We start from the raw sequence: 17,903 nt of genomic DNA on the forward strand, positions 1-17,903 counted from the left end.
CTCGCTTAGAACAAAAGAGGATCAAATCCCGGAGGAGCCTAGGTTTTCAGACTTTCTTGTCTTTTAATTAGGGACAACCTGCTGTGTTCCCAGAGGAGGAAAACCCTTGTGGAATTCCTTCCCAGGGACCTTGCTAACAAGGAGCGAGGAAGCCCTTGGTGTCGGCCTTAAAGGGTCCTGGTCCTTGCCCTGTCCTGGGCGTGGGTGCTGAAATGACTACTCTCCCTACTCTCAGGAACGGGAGTCCAGAAGCACCCATGGGATGCCAATCCTGGTACAAGGGGCAGATGCTCTGAGGGCAGGAACCAAGCATGGCTTCCTGGGTGAGCAGGAATCTGCTTTTATCACCTCACACATTGTGCACCCAACAGAGCACTTTTCAGGCAGGCGTGGATAGCTGGGACCAGAGAAACAACCCATGTGGGCGGGAATCCTCATTGCCTTCAACCGGCAATAAAAAATCTAACTACTGTGAGGCTCAAAGCCATGACCCTGAGAATAAGAGTATGGGGTCAGCTGAGCTAACCTGGTGACCATATGGGTGTTTTTGCTGAATCTCTGCATTAAAGCTGAGTCTCGAATGTGGGCAACACCAGGATCTGGACCAGACTGTCGACATTTCCAGCCTCATACATCACCCTCGACCCTGACCCCAAAAGTCAGACGCAGGCTGAGACCCCTGATGGTGTGAGGCGCCAAGTTGGAGTCCAGTCCTTCTCTGTGCCTTGATGAAATCCAAGGTCACCTGTTGATGTCCCCAAGACCCAGCACCACCCTGAGGCTTCAGGAGGAGGGTGTGTCGGCCTGAGACCACTCCAGGGATATACGGAAACTTGAGCCCCTTTCTCAGAGGGGTGGAAAACAGGCCTGACCACTCGATTCCTCCCTCATTCCCTCGAAATATTTTGTTGAACTCCAACACCGAGGTCAGCCCTTGGGATCCAGCTCCTTTGCAGGGAGTGGCATAAAGCCAGGATCTGCCAACTTGGGACAAGAGGCTGTTCAGGTTCCTGCCCGAGAGGTCAGGAGGAGTGCGAAGTGGGGACGCAGGAGAGGCGGGGGAGGAGAGAATAAACAGGGGCCCCAGAGCACCTGGGCTTCCCCCAGCCCAGAGATGCCTGGCTCAGGGGCGTGGGTGGGGAGGGGTGGACAAGCAGGCTGGAAGCTCAGACAGGAGTTAATGCTTCAGTCTCAAGGCTCTGTTCTAAGTGCTTTACACAAAATATAATTTAATATCCCAAACAAATCTTTGAGTCATGAGTTGTGATTATCCCCACTTAACAGATGGATAAACTGATGTCCTTGAGAGGCTGGGTCTTGTGGGTCCAGATCTGTGGAGTCCAGCTGGAAAATAGTGGAGTCAAGTCCTGTAACCCTCCTGCAATCCAAAAAGAACTGCCCAAGATTTGTGTTCTGCACCTTCCTCATCTAGGGGAAGGCTCAAGACTCCAGACCACAAGCCATGGAAAATTCCCAGTGCAGGATCTCTCCAGGAAGCAGAGTTCCCCTGAGGCTGTGGTTCAGGGATGGAGTCTGTGCAATGAAGTGTGGCTCAGGGACAAGGGTCAGCTCTGTGTATCCACGGTGACACATGGGACCTCGACAATGGGGGGGGAGAGGGCATCAGCAACCCCCTCCCCCCACCTTCTCTACTTTCAATGCCTTTGCTTTCCATTGTAAAGGGACCTAGAATTGGGACCCACCATTCCATCCACCCCTCAAAAATGTCTCTGTGCAAGAGAAGGGCTTGTCGGGGATTTGAATCCAGGACTTCTCACTCCCGAAGCAAGTTGTGCACCCCCAGATTAACAAATCCCTCAAGGTCAGTTACTTCATCTGCCTCTCATCCTTTCATGGAAGAAAGTGGTCTTGACCCTGGTTCTGTGGGACCTGGAGACATCCACTCTTCTGGCAATCACTGGCTGGGCCAGGCTCCGGCCGAGGCTGCGAGTACAAGGAGTACTAACTTGCCAACAGGATGACTGCAACAGTAGGGCTGTGAACAGGGACAGGGTCTCCTAGATGCTGAAGGGGGTCCCTGGAGAGAAGCCCTGCCAGGCTGGAGTAAGGAAGGCGGGCACAGGGGGAGGAGGGCCACCTGTATGGGGGCAGGGAGAGCAGAGGGCCCCAGGAAGTGGCCCTTGTCACCTGGGTCAGGTTTAATTTTAAACGTATCTATTCCTTATTCCCTGAACTGTCCTCACCATCACCTGGGCTCCTGGCTTTCTCTCCCCATCCCTATGTTTAAGCCACCGCCACCCCTAAAAAATAAAACTCCCAAGGTAGAGGAAGTGCCTCAGAATGTCTCCCCTGAAGGTAAAAGTTACACCCAAGTACCGTGTTCTCTTTTCCTCATAGAATGAGCAATCAGGAAGTTTGTTTTCTCAGGAAGATCTCTCTAAACAGGGTTAGGACTTGTTGAAAGCCTGCTGACGCACAAAATGTAGAGCCCGCCCAACGTGGGGCTCGAACCCACGACCCTGAGATTAAGAGTCTCATGCTCTACCGACTGAGCTAGCCGGGCGACAAGAACCCGTTCTGGGCGCTCTGTCCTTTGTTCTGAGGCCTCAGGTGACTTGGCTGCAGAGGTTCTGGGGGTTCGACCGGAGGACACGGAGGGATTCTCCAGCCCCCCCAGGCCTGGGGACGGGGTTCCAATCCTTGAACCGTAGACTACTCGCCCGCGCCGCCACAGCGGAAGAACCGAGCCACCTCCTCCGGCCTCAGACAGACTCGGCATGCTCAGGGCGTGGTTTGGGCTCTGGGCTCGCCGAGTCCGCACGTCGTGGTGGGCCAAGGGGCCGCGCCGGTCCGAGGGCGCGGGCGGAGGTTCCCAGTTCTCCCCTCACCTCGTTCCTTGTCCGCAGGTGCCGGGGTCCTTCCCACAAGGGTCCCTCTGTCCCCTCCCCGCGACGCGGAGGGACACTTCTCCCCAGCAGGAAAAAGCCGCAGCGACCAGCTCTCCTGTGCTGGGCACTATAGTGGGGAGACACTTCCCGCCTTGCCCCACCTGAAGCCAACAGAATCTGGACACTTGCGGACGCCCAAGACTCAGGCACAGGGACGGTCGCCCCCAAAACAAGCACCGTACCTTAAACCAAAGAGCCAGAACGAAGACGACGGGTGCGGTCCTTGGTGACTCTGCCTCGCCCTCCTCACCGCAGGGGAAGGGACCTGGGGGACGTTCCCCCCGATAACACAAAGGGGAGGGTGAGATTGGGCTCGGTGCTCCGGAGTCCGCGGGCCATTCCAGAGATGCACACGCAGGGAAGCTTCCATCCGCCGCCCGATGGAGCTGGGAGAGGCGGGGATCGGGCGGCTGCGGAGCTGGGGCGGCACCGGGACCCGACCGGACCGGGCGCGGGGTGGGGGGAGGTGCCAGGACACCGCACCTGCTCCCGGCCCTAGACGAAGAAGCAGCACAGCCAAACACCCGAACAGACGTCGCCCTGAACGCGCGGCCCCTCGCAGCAAGGGCGCGCGAGACACGTGGCGCTGCCCACCGGCTCCTCGCCGGAGCGTGGAAGGGGGCGGGTCCTGACGGGGAAGCCTGCGCACCAGGGGCACGCCCCGGTGGCCTAATGGAGAAGGCACTGGCCTCCTAAGCCAGGGATTGTGGGTTCGAGTCCCACCCGGGGTAGGGCGGTCCTGTTTTGGCACTCCTGTGCTGGGTGGTTTCAGCTGTCAAAGACTTGTCAGCCACAGCTGAGCCCTGCACCTCCTAGGACCCCCGAGGTTGGGGCACGGGTGTCTCTTTACACCCGTGAAGGTGATAAAAGGAGGGACTGGGTGGGCTTTGTGGAGGGAGCACACCGGAGCTACCTGGGGGGTGAGGGGCGTGTTACAGAGTGGAAAGCGCAGGCTGGTTTGGCTGTTGATGGGTGGAGTTGAGGGCTGAACTTTTCTCTGGGCCACCACCCATTAGCCCTTTGGTTTAATTCCTCTGGCTTCCCGGTAAAGGGGTGAGGAGTGGGTCCTAATCCCTGGAACCTGTATGGGGGGGTGGCTTTTCTAGCTCTTTGGAGGTTTGGGGGGGGCAGGAACAGAGTTAATGGAGAGCAGAGAAAGACCCATGGACAATACCTGGCAGATCTTCGTCCCAATCTGGGCCCAAATTCAAGAAAGAAACATCTAGGACAGTCACACATACCTTCAAATTCTGAGCCCTTGGGGTCCCAGAATAACAATCCGAAGAGCGAATCCTAGACTCCCTTCCCCAAAACCCCACAGCTCCTTAGAGGAGGAGGATCCACCACTGGTGGCTCTCTTCATTGAGAAACATGACAACTGGACCCCGAGGAAAATTCTTCCACCAACAGCCTTGCCTGTTGGACCAGGACCAGGCTCTAGTGTCCCTCAGCAGAGCTGTGTTCCTAAGTCTCACCGGTGGGGTGGGGTGTGGCCCCGAGGATGCAGAAGTCCCGAAATTGCAGGTGTCCACTGCAGGGCTGGACCCTGGTGGTGACAAGGAGCAAGCGGGAACATGATTTGACCTCTGATATGTCAGAAGAAGCATGGAGTGAGTCTTCCTGACAGAAATCAGAACGCTGGAACTCACAATTAGTGTCCAGTTAATGACCTATTCGAATCAAGTTCGAGGGTGGGGGAGCCTTTGTCTTTCCCTCCCTCAGGCCTGGGGACCAATTCGGCCACATACCAGCCACGGAGCCCATCCGTGGAGTGGATCCGAGGCTACCGCCCGAACGTCAATGCGAGCCGCAACCCTTTTTGGCGCCCCGCCCCCCAGACACACACACGCACACCCGCACTCCCCGGCAGCCCCGGGCCAGGCCCCACTCAACTTTGTCCCTACCAGCCCCCGGTGGTAGCAGATTTCCTCGCCCCTTGTCTGGGATGATGGGGTTGGGGGAGGAGCGGGATAGGAGGTCGTGGGGCCACCTGTCCGCAACCCCAGACCTTTCGGCTGTACTGAGGCCCTCTGTACCTGGAGGGGTAGATTCCAGGACGGGCCACGCCTCCCTCAAGGCCTGACTCGCCCTGAACTTTCTGGCGCCTCCCGAAGTCCTCTCATTAGGTGGGGGGTTGCTGAAGTTTCCTGGCTAGCTCAGAAAAACCCTTCGTTTCAAAACTGTAGAGGGGCGCCTGGGTGGCTCAGTCCTTAAGCGTCTGCCTTCAGCTCAGGTCATGATCCCAGGGTCCTGGGAACAAGCCCAGCACCGGGCTCCCTGCTCCTCGGGAAGCCTCCTTCTCCCTCCCCCACTCCCCCTGCTTGTGTTCCCTCTCTCGCTGTGTCTCTCTCTGTCAAATAAATAAATAAAAATTAAAAAAAAAAAAAAAAAAGACTGTAAAATTGAGCCCCACCTTGGACATCAGACTTTCAGGGATGCAGCTGCTGATCAACCGATTTTAAAGTTAATCAATCCCCCAATTGCGGATGCCGACACCTCAGATTCGGTGCTTCTGTGAACTGCTGGATCCAACGCTTGTATGTACCTGGAGAGTGAGGGTCTTCTGTTTTCCCCTCCACACGGGCAAAGACCCTCACAGCTGGCCAAGGCCAGAGACGCCCACACTGGGCCTCTGCCCTTGGTTCATTTTACCCTGAACAAAGTCTACATTTTGAGAAATCTGAGCCGGGAGAGGGTGCACGATCGATCGTTCTCGGGACTGCACTAGCTGCACGACCGCCACAAAAGAATTGGCAGGGGTTTGCATCCTCCCAGAATATAATATAGACAGCACCACTCTTGGTGGCTCTCAATTAGGTCCTCTAGTCACAGCGGGCATCTGAACCCGGAAAGGAACTGGGGGGAGGGGCGTCGGCTTCTTCCATTAGCTGATTTTCTCGGAGATTCCCTAGCACTCTGAGCAATAAATGGGCCAAATATTGATGATGCAGATCTTTATGTGGGTGCTTGGAACTGAGAACCCTTTCTGAGGTTGGGGAAAATGGGATGGGCAGTGGCCAATGAGCCCAGGAAAAAGGCCAGCATGGAGCTCCAAATGCAGACTGGGAGAGAGCTTTGTAGTCTATGGAGTAAGCTAGCCAGGCACTGGGAACTTTTCTGTGGTTCTTTAAGTCAAGGAGGAGCCTCAGCTTCACTCTCTCTAGAAAAGCAAAGTCCCAGAGTCAGACTCAAATCTGTTGCTTAGCCCTCAGCAAAGCCTAACTAGGGACCAATTGTGTTTATGGCTGCTGAGAACACCTGCCCTTTGTGGACCCCAATACTGAGTGTCTGGGCCCCTGCTTGCTGTGTTTTTCATTCCTGGACAGTCTATGAAACAAAGAGAAACCCTCTCCTAGGCCAAGCCCTGGTTCTATCTACCCAAGTTTAAAAGCAAGACCTTAGGGGAACCTGGCTGACTCAGTCCAGGGAGCATGTGACTCTTGATCTCAGGGTTATGAGTTCCAGCCCCATGTTGGGTGTAGAGATTGCTTAAATAAATAAATAAATAAATAAATAAATAAATAAATAAATAAAATTAATTTAAAAAAATAAAATAAAGTCTTAAAAAATACATAAAAACAAGCCCTCAAAAGATAAAACCATTTCTAAGGAATCTAACCACATCCTAGAAAAATGCTCAAGAACATGTATAGGAATACAAAAATGTCCAGCACCCAACAAAGTAAGATTATAAACATCTGGCATTCAATGAAAAATTAGCATACATGAAAAGAAGCAGGAAAATATACCCATAGTCAGGAGAAAATCGTCACTACTCAGAAATGAAGCAGATGATAGAATTAGTAGACAAGGATATTAATACATTTCTATATCCAAGACGCTAGAGAAAACATTGAATATGTTAAGTAGAGATGTGGAAGATATAAACAAAAAATAGCCAAATTAACCTCTATAAATAAACTATAACATTTGAGGTAAAAAGTACACTGGATGAGATTAGTGGCAGATTAGACATGGTAAAAGAAAAGATTAGTGAACTTGAAGGCATAGCAATAGAAATTATTAAAATAAAATCCACAGAGAGGGCACCTGGGTGGCTCAGTTGGTTAAGCGACTGCCTTCGGCTCAGGTCATGATCCTGGAGTCCCTGGATCGAGTCCCGCATCGGGCTCCCTGCACGGCAGGGAGTCTGTTTCTCCCTCTGACCCTCCCCCCTCTCATGTATTCGCTCTCTCTCATTCTCTCTCTCTCAAATAAATAAATAAAATCTTTAAAAAAATAAAATAAAAAATAAAAATAAAATAAAATAAAATCCACAGAGAGGAAAGACTGGAAACAAAAGATCAGTGAGCTGTGGGACAATTTCAAGTGGCCTGATGTGCATAATTGGACTACATTTAAATGGGATAGACAGAAAAATATTTGAAAAAATAATAACAAACATTTCCAAATTTGACTAAAACTATAAATCCACAGACACACACACCTCCAAAAAACTGAACAAACCTCACGCACAAGAAATACAAAGGGAACTACACCATGGCATATCACAATCAAATTGCTTAAAGTGAGTGATAAAGAGAAAAATCTTAAAAGCAGTCAGAGAAATGAGATACATTATTTACAGAGGAACAATGGTAAGAATAAAAGCAGATTTCTCCTCAGAAATAATGTAAGCTAGGAGACAGAGGAGCAAAATCTTTAAAGTTCTGACATTAAAAAAAACAAAAACAATCTAGAATGTTTACATGTAAAAATCAATGTACATTTAATGACTAAAAAAAGAAAGACCATATGATCATCTCAATACATGCAGTAAAAGCATTTGACAAACCCAATGTCCTTTCCTAATTAAACAAACAAATAAAAAAAAAAACACTTCAGCAAACTAGTGTTGAGAGGTAGGAGGGGAGATAAAGAGCCATAAAAAACTTTTAGAGGTGATGAATATGCTCATTACCTTGACTGTGGTAATGGCTTGGGTGTACACAAATGTCAAAACTTATGAAACTGTCCACTTTAAGTGTGTGCAGTCTGTTACATATCACCTATGCTTAATAAAGCTGTTTTTTTTCACGACCACAAATTCTTTGCCACTCTTTCCCCTGAGAGGTGAGGTCTGTATCGCTTCCCCTTGAATCTCAGTGATTTCTTCCCCCAAAAAATATATAGCAGAAGTGAAACTGTAGAGGTGCCAAGGTTGGGTCCTAAAGAGAGACACAAGTCCCATCTTGTTCAGTAGAACAAGCATGTGGGAGTTCCAAAGTTGTTAGGTAAGAAATTCAGTTAGCCTGGAGCTTCCGTGCTATGAGGAAGTCCAAGCCACATGTAGAAATCATGTGTAGATGCTCCATTCCACAGTCCCAGCTGAGCTGTTCACACGACAGCCATGTGAGTAAAGGAGTCCACAGATGCTATCAGACTTCAAGTTTTCCCAGATAAACTCCAATTTAACAGGTATAGATTATATCTGCTATTCCCTGTTGAATTCCTGACCCAAAGAATCCATAAGCATAAAAACATATTGTTTTATTTTATTTTATTTAAAGATTTTACCCATTTACCTTAGAGAGAGAGACTGAGACAGAGAGCAGGGTGAGGAGCAGAGAGGGAGGGAGAGAGAGGGAAACAATCTCCCGCAGAGACCCTGCAGAGCAGAGAGCCAGAGGCAGGGCTCCATCCCAGGACCCTGAGATCACCACCCAAGCAAAGCAAGAGTCTGACGCTCAAGACCGAGCCACCCAAGTGCCCCCAAACATATTGTTTTATACCATTAAGTTTGCCAGTGTTACCCAGCAACAGTAACTGTCAAGTGGTAACTATTAAAATAAAAGGCAGCAAACATATGGAGGTTCTAGGGGCCCCTGGGTGGCTCAGTCATTCAGCGTCTGCCTTCGGCTCAGGTCATGATCCTGGGGTCCTGGGATCAAGCCCCACATAGGGCTCCCTGCTCGGCCGGGAGCCTGCTTCTCCCTCTCCCACTGCCCCTGCTTGTGTTCCCGCTCTCGCTATCTCTCTCTCTGTCAAATAAATAAATAAATAATCTTAAAATATATATATATGGAGGTTCTAGTTAGTGCAATAAGATAAGTAATTAAAAGGTATAGCTAAGGATGGGAAGTAATTAAGTAATACTGCCATTATTCACAGGTGACATGCCTGAATATATAGAAAATTCTATAGATTAGAATTAATATGTGAGTTTCACAATGTCACTGAGTCCAAGATTAATACATAAAAACTGATTGTATTTTCATATATCTGCAAAAATTAGAAAAGTATATCCAAAGTGATATAATTCACAATAGTATCAACGACATCAAATACCTAGCAAAAATTCTAATGAAAGATGTACAAAACCTATCTCAGAAAAATATAAAACACTATTATAAGTTAAAGAAGACCTTAATAAAGAAGATATACATCACGTTTATGACTTGAAAGCCTCAATATAGTAATGATGTCAAATCACCCAGAACTGATCTACAGAATCAATGCTATACCAATCAAAATCCCAATCGCTATTTTTGTGTAAACAGACAAGCTGATTCTCACACTTACAAGGAATTGCCAAGGGCCAATAATAACCAAAATAAATTTAAGAGACTAACACTCCTGGATATCAAGACTTACCCACAAAGCTAAACTGGTTTGGGCACAAGGGTAAACGAACCATGGAACAAAGCAGTGAAGTATTAAAACAACATATACCCAGACTCTTGATTTGTGAAAAAGTTTGCACTACAAATCAGTGGCAGAAAGGACCATCTTTTAAATAAATCCTTCTGAATCAGAACTGTCCCCGATTAGCAGTTGGTGAAAGTAAGGCTGCATGGCTAAGCGTCTTGTCCAGAGCCCAGAATCCGGCTGGGAGGATGCCACACCCCCCTCCTCCCCCGTGCTGTGGTCCCTAAACAGGAAGGAACAATCATGAGCTCAGTCAGCATTTGGACCCAGGACCTCTATCCCCCACACCAGAGTCATGCCTCTGGCTCAGCGCGGGGCATTATTGCAGGCCACGAATAGGAGCCGCATCTTCCAATTAAAATTTTCTAGTAGCACATTAAAAAATAATAACAATAAGTAAAAAGAAACAGGTAAAATTAATGGTAATCATATATTTTATATAACCCAGTATATCCAAAATATCATTTCAACACGTAGTAAGATAGCTTACTTTTCTGGGAACGCGTCTTCAAAACCCGACGTGCATTTTACACTTAGAGCAGCACATCTCAGCCGGAAGGGCGGGAGGAAACAGGTGTCCAGCGCGGGGAACGCCGTCGCGGACACAGAGTGGAGAGGAGCTGGGCGCGGGCTGGCATGCTCCTGCGGCACACGCAGGCGGGCTGAGCGCGAAGTTCACTGTGGCCCCTCCGTACCCGAAGGGGCCAGTCTGTACCCCGAAGCCCCGCCGCTCCCCACAAAACAGCCCGTACGCAGCAAGCGGTCTGTCCCCGTCTGGTCCCCAGGATGGGCTCGAAGCGGAGCGCAATACGCCAGGTGGGTTGAGAGCCCATCCTGAACTCGATGTTCCCGTGTAAAATAATAGTAGAGAGCTGGGATGTATGCCGTGGGCTCGTCCGGGATTTGAACCCGGGACCTCTCGCACCCGAAGCGAGAATCATACCCCTAGACCAACGAGCCTCGCGCACGACAGCACCTACTAACGCTTCCCCCACAACTGTTTGTATCGCGCGTGGCCCCGGTTCATTCCAGGGTATGCTGAGCGGCTCCTGGAAGCCAGGCGTGGGGCTGAGCGTTGGGGTGACCGTGGGGAGACCCCGTGGACCTAGGTGGGCAGAGGCAGAGCAGCCCAGTCCCAGGATGATGGATCCCCGGAGCCGGATCGATTCCTGCCCCCAGGGGAGTGGGGAGCATATTGTAGGGGAGGGGAAGACGAGGGGCTTGGATGAACGGGAGGCCCCGAGCTGAAAGAGCACTCGCTCTGCAGGGGATCCCGAGGCCTCAGGCGGTGCGGGCTGTGGGGACTGTGGATGGTGGCTGGGGAGCAGACCAGAGGAAGGCGACTGGCATCAAGTAGGTGTGTGCCCTCGAATCTCTTGAGGAGGAAAGGGGAAGGAAGAGATGATGGTTCCATGTTATGCGCCCAGCTCCAGGGCTGCCAGTCTGGGCGCAGGGGAAGGAAGTGCCCGCCCGTAGCAGGTTCTGGTTCTCCCTTATTGATCCCCAAGCCCCAGGGGGTTGGTGACAACCCCCTTGGGGGCCTTCCGCAGTTCTGAGCAAATTGTTTCCGTGGGAAAGGCAAGTCAAGGCAGGGTAAACAGTTTAGGATTGGCTAGATTGAATAATTCGGTGGGATATGGGACATAGTGGCTGTCCCTAGTTGTCTGGTGTCTGACCCTGGGTGATTTAGGGCAGGGGAAATTCGGGTTGGTGTGTCAGGTAAGGAGGTAGGTGGGTGGGCGTATGGACTCAGAATTGGTTGGTTTGCATCTGAAAGGCCTATTAGCAGGCAAATTGTTTACTATCTCTAGGGATTAGCTAGCTGGGGAGCAGGGGCAGTCTCCTCAGCTAGCAAGTCCCCCCCCCCCAGATGTCAAATCATAGAATACAGAAAATAAAAACCAGGTGTGATAATACAGGTGTGAATTGCATCAAGTGTTTTTACAAACATTTATCAAGATCATGTGACTTTTCTTTTTCAGTCCATCAATATGATTGACTACTTTGACAGACTTTCTTGAACATAAAACCAACCTTGCATTCCTGGAATAAATCCAGCTCACCCTTATTTTACTGCTCCAATCTTTTTAAAAGAAGTGGGGACAATCACGCTGGGGAAGCGATGGACCTTTCTCCCTGGGAAATGCCCAGGCTGGCTAATTTGAGCCAGAAGAGGGTGCATTGGCCCCCAGCTCAACCCTGGCTCTGCAACTCTCAGAGGCCAAGGACACAAGTGACTCCCAGTTCCATTCCCCAGGTGCTCCCGTGACACAGGGTCACGTGACTTTGCTCCTTGGTGACTTACAGGTAGACCCTACACTATCAGGAGTTGTCACACAAAGGAAACTATTTGCAGCAAATAAGGAGATCATGGGGAATAATTTCTTAAGTAGGGGTGGGTGGGTTTCTTTTATTTAGGGTTAGGATGAATATTCAGAAAGAGGAGTTTTGTTCCCTTGTGTAGGCATGTAGAGGAGGACAGGCATAAGGTTGTGTAGGTGTACTTAGAAAACATGCCTATACTATGTCCTATGTTATGCTAATGAAGCTTGTGCTCCTCCTGGGAGGGGGGAGAGTGTCACATTATAATGAGGTAAAGGTCACTGCCATATACTCCATGGTCCATCTGCACAGGTGTGAGTCAGTGGTGGAGCTCAAACTGGTCTAGGCTGGCCGGAGCTCCTGGCTGTCACTGGGAGTCTTGCTGGTAATAGTTTTACCGTCATTAATCCTTTGGAGCACAGTTTCACAAACTGACTAGAGGCTTTCCATCAGGATGTGGGGCTGGTGCAGTACCCAGAGCCAGTTGTCCCAGCCTCCGGCCCTCCCTCCTCTGTCTCTGCACCTCCACCCCTGCCTCTCCTGGGATATGGACCCAGATCCACTCTAAAGCCCCTGAGATCTAGGTTTGAATCCTGCTCCAAGGTCATACCTTGGCTGGTTAGGGCTCCATCAGGTATTTTAGAGGACTGGGAATGCCACCTGGATGGCTGTGAGACAGAGAAACTAAAGGAACCCCATGAAAAACCACTTTTTTTCACTCTTTTTCCTGTTTCTATTCTCGATAGGACCTACACCTCTGCCTTACATACACCTTATAAGACAGATAATGTATGTTCTCCTTGTAAAGGTCAAGGAGTTAATTATTTCTTTGGAGTCTTCCAGCACAACAGATAACATCTAAGGAGTGAAACTGTGCCCCAAGGGGAGTCGTCATGAACGTTTTCCAAGACCACTGACTCATCAAGACCCCCGGCTTCAGGGCATAAGCAACTTACGGGGAACCTTTAAACACTCCTCTGTGTTCCTGGATGCCTGAGAAGACACATGCATGGAACCACCTCAATAAAACCCTAGGCCCCAAGCAAAGACAAGACTCACTCTTCTTTCCCTTCTGTCTACCAGACATTCTGTCCATACCTACTCTATGTCTTCAACAAACTCTGCTCTCACTTCCTCTCTGCTCACGTTTGGTTTCTATGCTGCACGAAGCCAAGAACCCTCTTGGCTGGTCCTGTGAGACCCCCTCTGGGTCCAACCTGCATCAGTTGCATTCATGCACATGGAAACATCTGGCTCTCCACAGCCCAGGTGCTATGGCAAGGGCCACCACCCAACAGCAAGGAGGTTATGATGAAGCTCCACTTTGGCTTCTAGAGCCCTGATCTTTCTGTCAAAGGCAGCAGATCAAGAGTTCAGTGCTCTGCCCCCTGAGTTAGCTGGGGACTGGAGCAGATTGGAGATGTTCTCTCCATGTTGACCCAGCTTCCGGTGAATGGAGCCCTTCTCCCTTCTCTGAACTTCCCAGCTGCCCAGCCACCTTGGACACCTGCCACCCTAGGACTGGGTCTCCTGGAATGGGGGAGGAAGTTTTGAAACTTGTGCTATGGAAGGGCTCCAGGTTTCTTCTCAGAGTCTAGGGATGATCAGACAGACCCTCATGGGTGCAAAAAATCTGGTTGCCCCTGCCTGTGAATTCTGTTATATGACCCTGAGCATAAGGGTTGGTGTGTCCCCCATGCTTCCAGCCCCTCCCCTTCTCTCCATCCCATCCCCACCACCTGGGAAAAACCAGAGCCCTGCCCCTGATCCCAGCTGGGAAAGACTGCGTTGGGACCTGGCAAGCTGTCCTTGGTCTGTGATTGAAACTCAAGGTAATTTTCACAGGACTGAATTCCTTGCACTTGTGAGGGAACTGGGGAGAGGGGAGAATTGCAGTCTGTGCATCTCTAATGAACTCAGAAGCCCAGAACCAGGAGGCAAGGGATTTCACTCCTTTATATTTAATTCACATCTGCACCCACTCCGGGAAGGTCCAAGGAGTCAGATCCAAGGACCACATCCACTCCAGGGGACCAGGCAATTGGGCAGTCCTAGTCTCCTCAAAATAGGAAATATGCTCACCCGTGGTGGGGGGGGGCGGCGGCGGTAGAGGGCATGTGAGTGTGCTGTGTGAGAACCCTGAATTGCAGGAACGACTCCCCAGAGCTATGCTACTCGTGCTGCGCATCCATGGACTAGAAACACACTAAAATCCCATAATACAAAAGCAACTCAGGTCCACAATCTGTGTGGAGGGGACTAGATTCAGACCCCTTCCTGAGCAACTCGAATGCCTCACCTTCTCCTGGTCCCAGGCTATGGGTCTTCCCTGGCAGCTGCAGGTCCAGCACAGGGATTTGGTCTTTGGGTCCCCCCGGAATTAGGCCCTGATATCTGAGTTGTGCTAACTGCTTGCCTTAAGGTTAAGGCCTGAACACCTGAAAACATTAATTCTATTCACCTGGGCTTGTAAAAAGCTATGCGCCCAACGTGGGGCTCGAACCCACGACCCTGAGATTAAGAATCTCATGCTCTACCGACTGAGCTAGTCGGGCACAGTACCTTTTTTCTCCTTCAAAGGGAAAGGTGGGCAGTGCTGGGGCAAGAAGCCCTCTCTCCCACTGAACTTCCCCATGATCAGTACTGTTTCCAATAGGATTCCCCCTGTCTGAAACCGTCTGAGAACCTCAGGATTGAAAGCTGCGAGGGGGTGGGACCACCTGGCCTGAAATTCTGGGACATGGGCATGAAAGGGGGCACGCTGACCCAGAGGGACAACAGAAGGAGGTCCAGGGGCCCGGCGGCACTGGGAAGCCGGTTCCTGGGTGGCACCGAGTCCCCGAAACCCCACGATCCCTTTGTCCAGAATCCCGCACACTGGTGAGGGCTGTGCTAAAGCGCCTTCTTCCCTCCCAGCTCTGGGATGGAACCAAGGCTTCCCCACAACCGTCCCACCCCTCAGGTGGGACTCGGGAAGCTCTGCACCCTCTTGCAGACTGGGAGGACAGGGTAGTGGAGGTCAAAGTCACTAGAGGTAAGTGGAACAAGGTGCCCTTCTCTATAGTGGTCCCTAGAGTATGAGTCCCCCTGGGCCTCTGGGTCTAAATCCAGGAGGAGTCTTACTTTCAAACTCTCAATGTCTCCTCCCCCTATCCCCATTCCGCATACCCTCCACCCCACCCCACGCCTGGCTTTGGGGCGGACAGTGGGGTGTGAACCAGGAAGACCCAGAGGACCTGCTGCAGGGGAGGCCCCCAGTGCCCCGGGGCGGGGGGGGGGGTGTTACTGCGCAAGCCACCTCTTCCTTTCCAGTCGGTTTCCAGAAGACCGCCCATCCATGAGGGAAAACGAGCGCGGCGCCTCGAGGCCCCACGCAACCATCCAGCCAGGGATGCCACTGCGGGGGGAGGGTTGCCGGACTGTGCCCAGCGCCGGGACAAAGAAAGGGATTTCGGGGGACCCAGAGCCGCGCAGGGGCTTTGGGGGCTGAGCCCACAAGAGGACGGGCTTGGCCGAAGCCAGGAGCCTCTGAGTCTGCCCCGGACCCTAGTCCCCCTTTCTGTGAGCGGAGGAGACACGGCTTTGGCGCGAGGCTCACAGCCCGGGCTTCCCCGATGGGAGGGCGGGACCGCCCTAGTCTCCGGTTTGAGTCCCCCAGGGAACCTCCACGCGGTCCTGGAGCCCCCTCGCCCCCAGCTCCAAGGCGGCCCAAGTTCCTGAGCCTCGGCCCTGGAGGGAGGTCCTGGTGACAGAGGCTCTGGAGAAAACTGATCCTTGGGACTCTGGGCCTGGCAGTATCGAACCTAGCTCTTTTCTGGAAGGTGAGCCGAATCCTCCCACCACCAGGTGGGCATCTGACACACTGCTGCCCCTGGGCCAGGGGAAAGCAAGTGGACAGAATCAAAAAGAGAGAATGGGGTCAGTTTGGATCTTTGGTCTAGGGGTAAGGTTCTCACTTGGGGTGCGAGAGGTCCCGGGTTCAAATCCTGGATGAGCCCTTCTTTTTCTTTTCCAGATGGTCAGGTTGTTGCCCCCTAAGGGGGCCAAAGTCCACCCAAGGCCAGGAAGGAACAGGGACCCAGAGACCCATCATTACACATGACGAGGATTAAAACACCTTCCAGTCTGCAGAGCAGGCCTGGACCTGCACTTGCCCTCTGCTTAGACTGTTCCTGTGTCCTCCCCTCCCCATCCCTACCCTCATCCCCACCATTTGGCATGGAGCATGGGCAGGGGAGGAAAGACAGATGATGTTTCCCTTGACAGCAGATCCCAGTGTTCTGGGGTGGAGGGAAGCTGCTGGGCACAGGGTGCCCAGCACTGGGAGCATCTCCAGAGGATTGGTCTTAAAACAAGATCCAGATGCTTGCTTAAAACAAGCATCCCAGACTGCAGATATGACGGCACACTCCTCCCTGGCCAAGCCCTGTCTCACCCACGAAGGGATATTGAGTTAGTATGTCAGACAAGTGAAGGAGAGAAGTTAGAGCCACCAAGGATCACCAACCAAAGGCACTTTTTTTTTGGCCTAAGGATGTTTTTCTTGTTTTAGATGTGAGAGGTCCTGAATTCAATCCGAAGAGGCTTCCTTTGCTGAAGTAGGCAGTGTGGGGCCTAGCTGTGGTGTTTTTTCAGACCAAGAGGGAGGGGTACCTGGGGTTTTGAGCCCTCAGTATTGGGGATGGCTAAGCGGTTGGCCTAGGTCAAGGTGTCACTCAGACACTGGCAGGACCCTCAAGTGGGACTGGGCTCAGGGTGCAGCCACTTCCAAAACAATCACCCCAAACCTCCGCCCAAGGAACCACCAGCATGAGCTCGCTCGGATGGCGGCTACTTCTGTTCCTAAAGCACGCAACCTCTGTCCTCAGGGTGATGCTTTTGGCTTGGTTCTGTGGTTCCCAAACTGAGTCCAGAGGCACCTTTGTAGTATTTTAAAATTCCCAGGGATATCTTTAAGTTTTGAGGGAAACAGCAATACTCATCCATCAGACACCATATTCTGTGAACTACTAGCTCAAGGCAGTTGAGTTTCAACTTTTGACGATGCTGTATTTTTGCAAAGCTGGGTTTTCTGCAGTATCTGCGTAAGTACTGCAAGAGAATTGATGTGGAATAGGAACTCGGAGACTAGCCATCTGAATCCGAGGCTGGAGAAGCAGTACAGGCCCACCAGGTGCACATATCCCGGTAAAAAAGAATTATTATTTAAAAAGAATGTAGGGGTGCCTGGCTGGTTCAATCAGTAGAGCATCTGACTCTTGATCCTGGAGTTGTGAGTTTGAGCCTCACATTGGGGGTAGAGATTACTTAAGCAAAATTAAAAAAAAAAAAAAAAGAATATAAAATTACCATTTTTTTCAAAAATGTAATGTACAGGGTTGAATGGTGTTCTCCTAACATTATGGCCACTCAGAACCTCAGAAGGTAGGGTCTTTGCACACAGAATTAATGAAGGTGAGATCAACCTCGAATAGGGTGTGCCCTGCCCCAATGATTGGTGTCTTTATAAAAAGATGATATGATTATATGAAACACAGAGGCTCATGGAGAGAAGAAAGCTATACGATAATGGAGGCAGAGACTGGAGTGATGGGTCCTTAAGCCAAAGATGGCCCAAGCCACCAGAAGCTCGAAGAGGCAAGGAAGGGTTCTTCCCTAGAATCTTTAACGAGAGTGGAAAGGGTGGCCAGATGGTACCTTAACCTTAGACTTTGGTCTCCAGAAGTGTGAGAAAACACATTTCTTCTGTTCTAAGTTGCTCAGATTGTAGTAACTTGTTATGGTAGCCATGGGAAACTATCAGAGGTACTGGGTTGGCAAGAATTTTTTTCCCAAAAAGCGACTAAGGTGTATGGACTTAAGTACCTAGTAAACTGAGCTTTCTTTTACCTTAAAAACACCAGGAAAGATTCTCGAGACTAAGAGTGCCTTGAAGGGAGAGATGTGGAGACTTCTGGTAGGAGTGCCAGCCACAGGCCTGAGACCTGGAGCTCCAGGGGTCCAGGGGAGGGGTGAATTAGCCAC

General features: G+C 51.0%; 4 non-coding genes across 4 annotated transcripts; 1 reads left to right on the forward strand and 3 right to left on the reverse strand.

The window, feature by feature from the left end:
* Nucleotides 1–2,451: 2,451 nt before the first annotated feature.
* TRNAK-CUU (transfer RNA lysine (anticodon CUU)) lies at nt 2,452–2,524 on the reverse strand. The gene has a single exon. It is a non-coding gene; the product is annotated as a tRNA-Lys (tRNA).
* Nucleotides 2,525–3,567: 1,043 nt separating this feature from the next.
* TRNAR-CCU (transfer RNA arginine (anticodon CCU)) lies at nt 3,568–3,640 on the forward strand. The gene has a single exon. It is a non-coding gene; the product is annotated as a tRNA-Arg (tRNA).
* Nucleotides 3,641–10,445: 6,805 nt separating this feature from the next.
* On the reverse strand, nt 10,446–10,517 carry TRNAP-CGG (transfer RNA proline (anticodon CGG)). The gene has a single exon. It is a non-coding gene; the product is annotated as a tRNA-Pro (tRNA).
* A 3,844-nt stretch (nt 10,518–14,361) lies between these two features.
* TRNAK-CUU (transfer RNA lysine (anticodon CUU)) lies at nt 14,362–14,434 on the reverse strand. The gene has a single exon. It is a non-coding gene; the product is annotated as a tRNA-Lys (tRNA).
* Nucleotides 14,435–17,903: the final 3,469 nt, after the last annotated feature.

The sequence above is a fragment of the Halichoerus grypus genome, chromosome 6 (assembly GCF_964656455.1).
Source record: "Halichoerus grypus chromosome 6, mHalGry1.hap1.1, whole genome shotgun sequence".
Lineage (NCBI taxonomy): Eukaryota > Metazoa > Chordata > Mammalia > Carnivora > Phocidae > Halichoerus > Halichoerus grypus.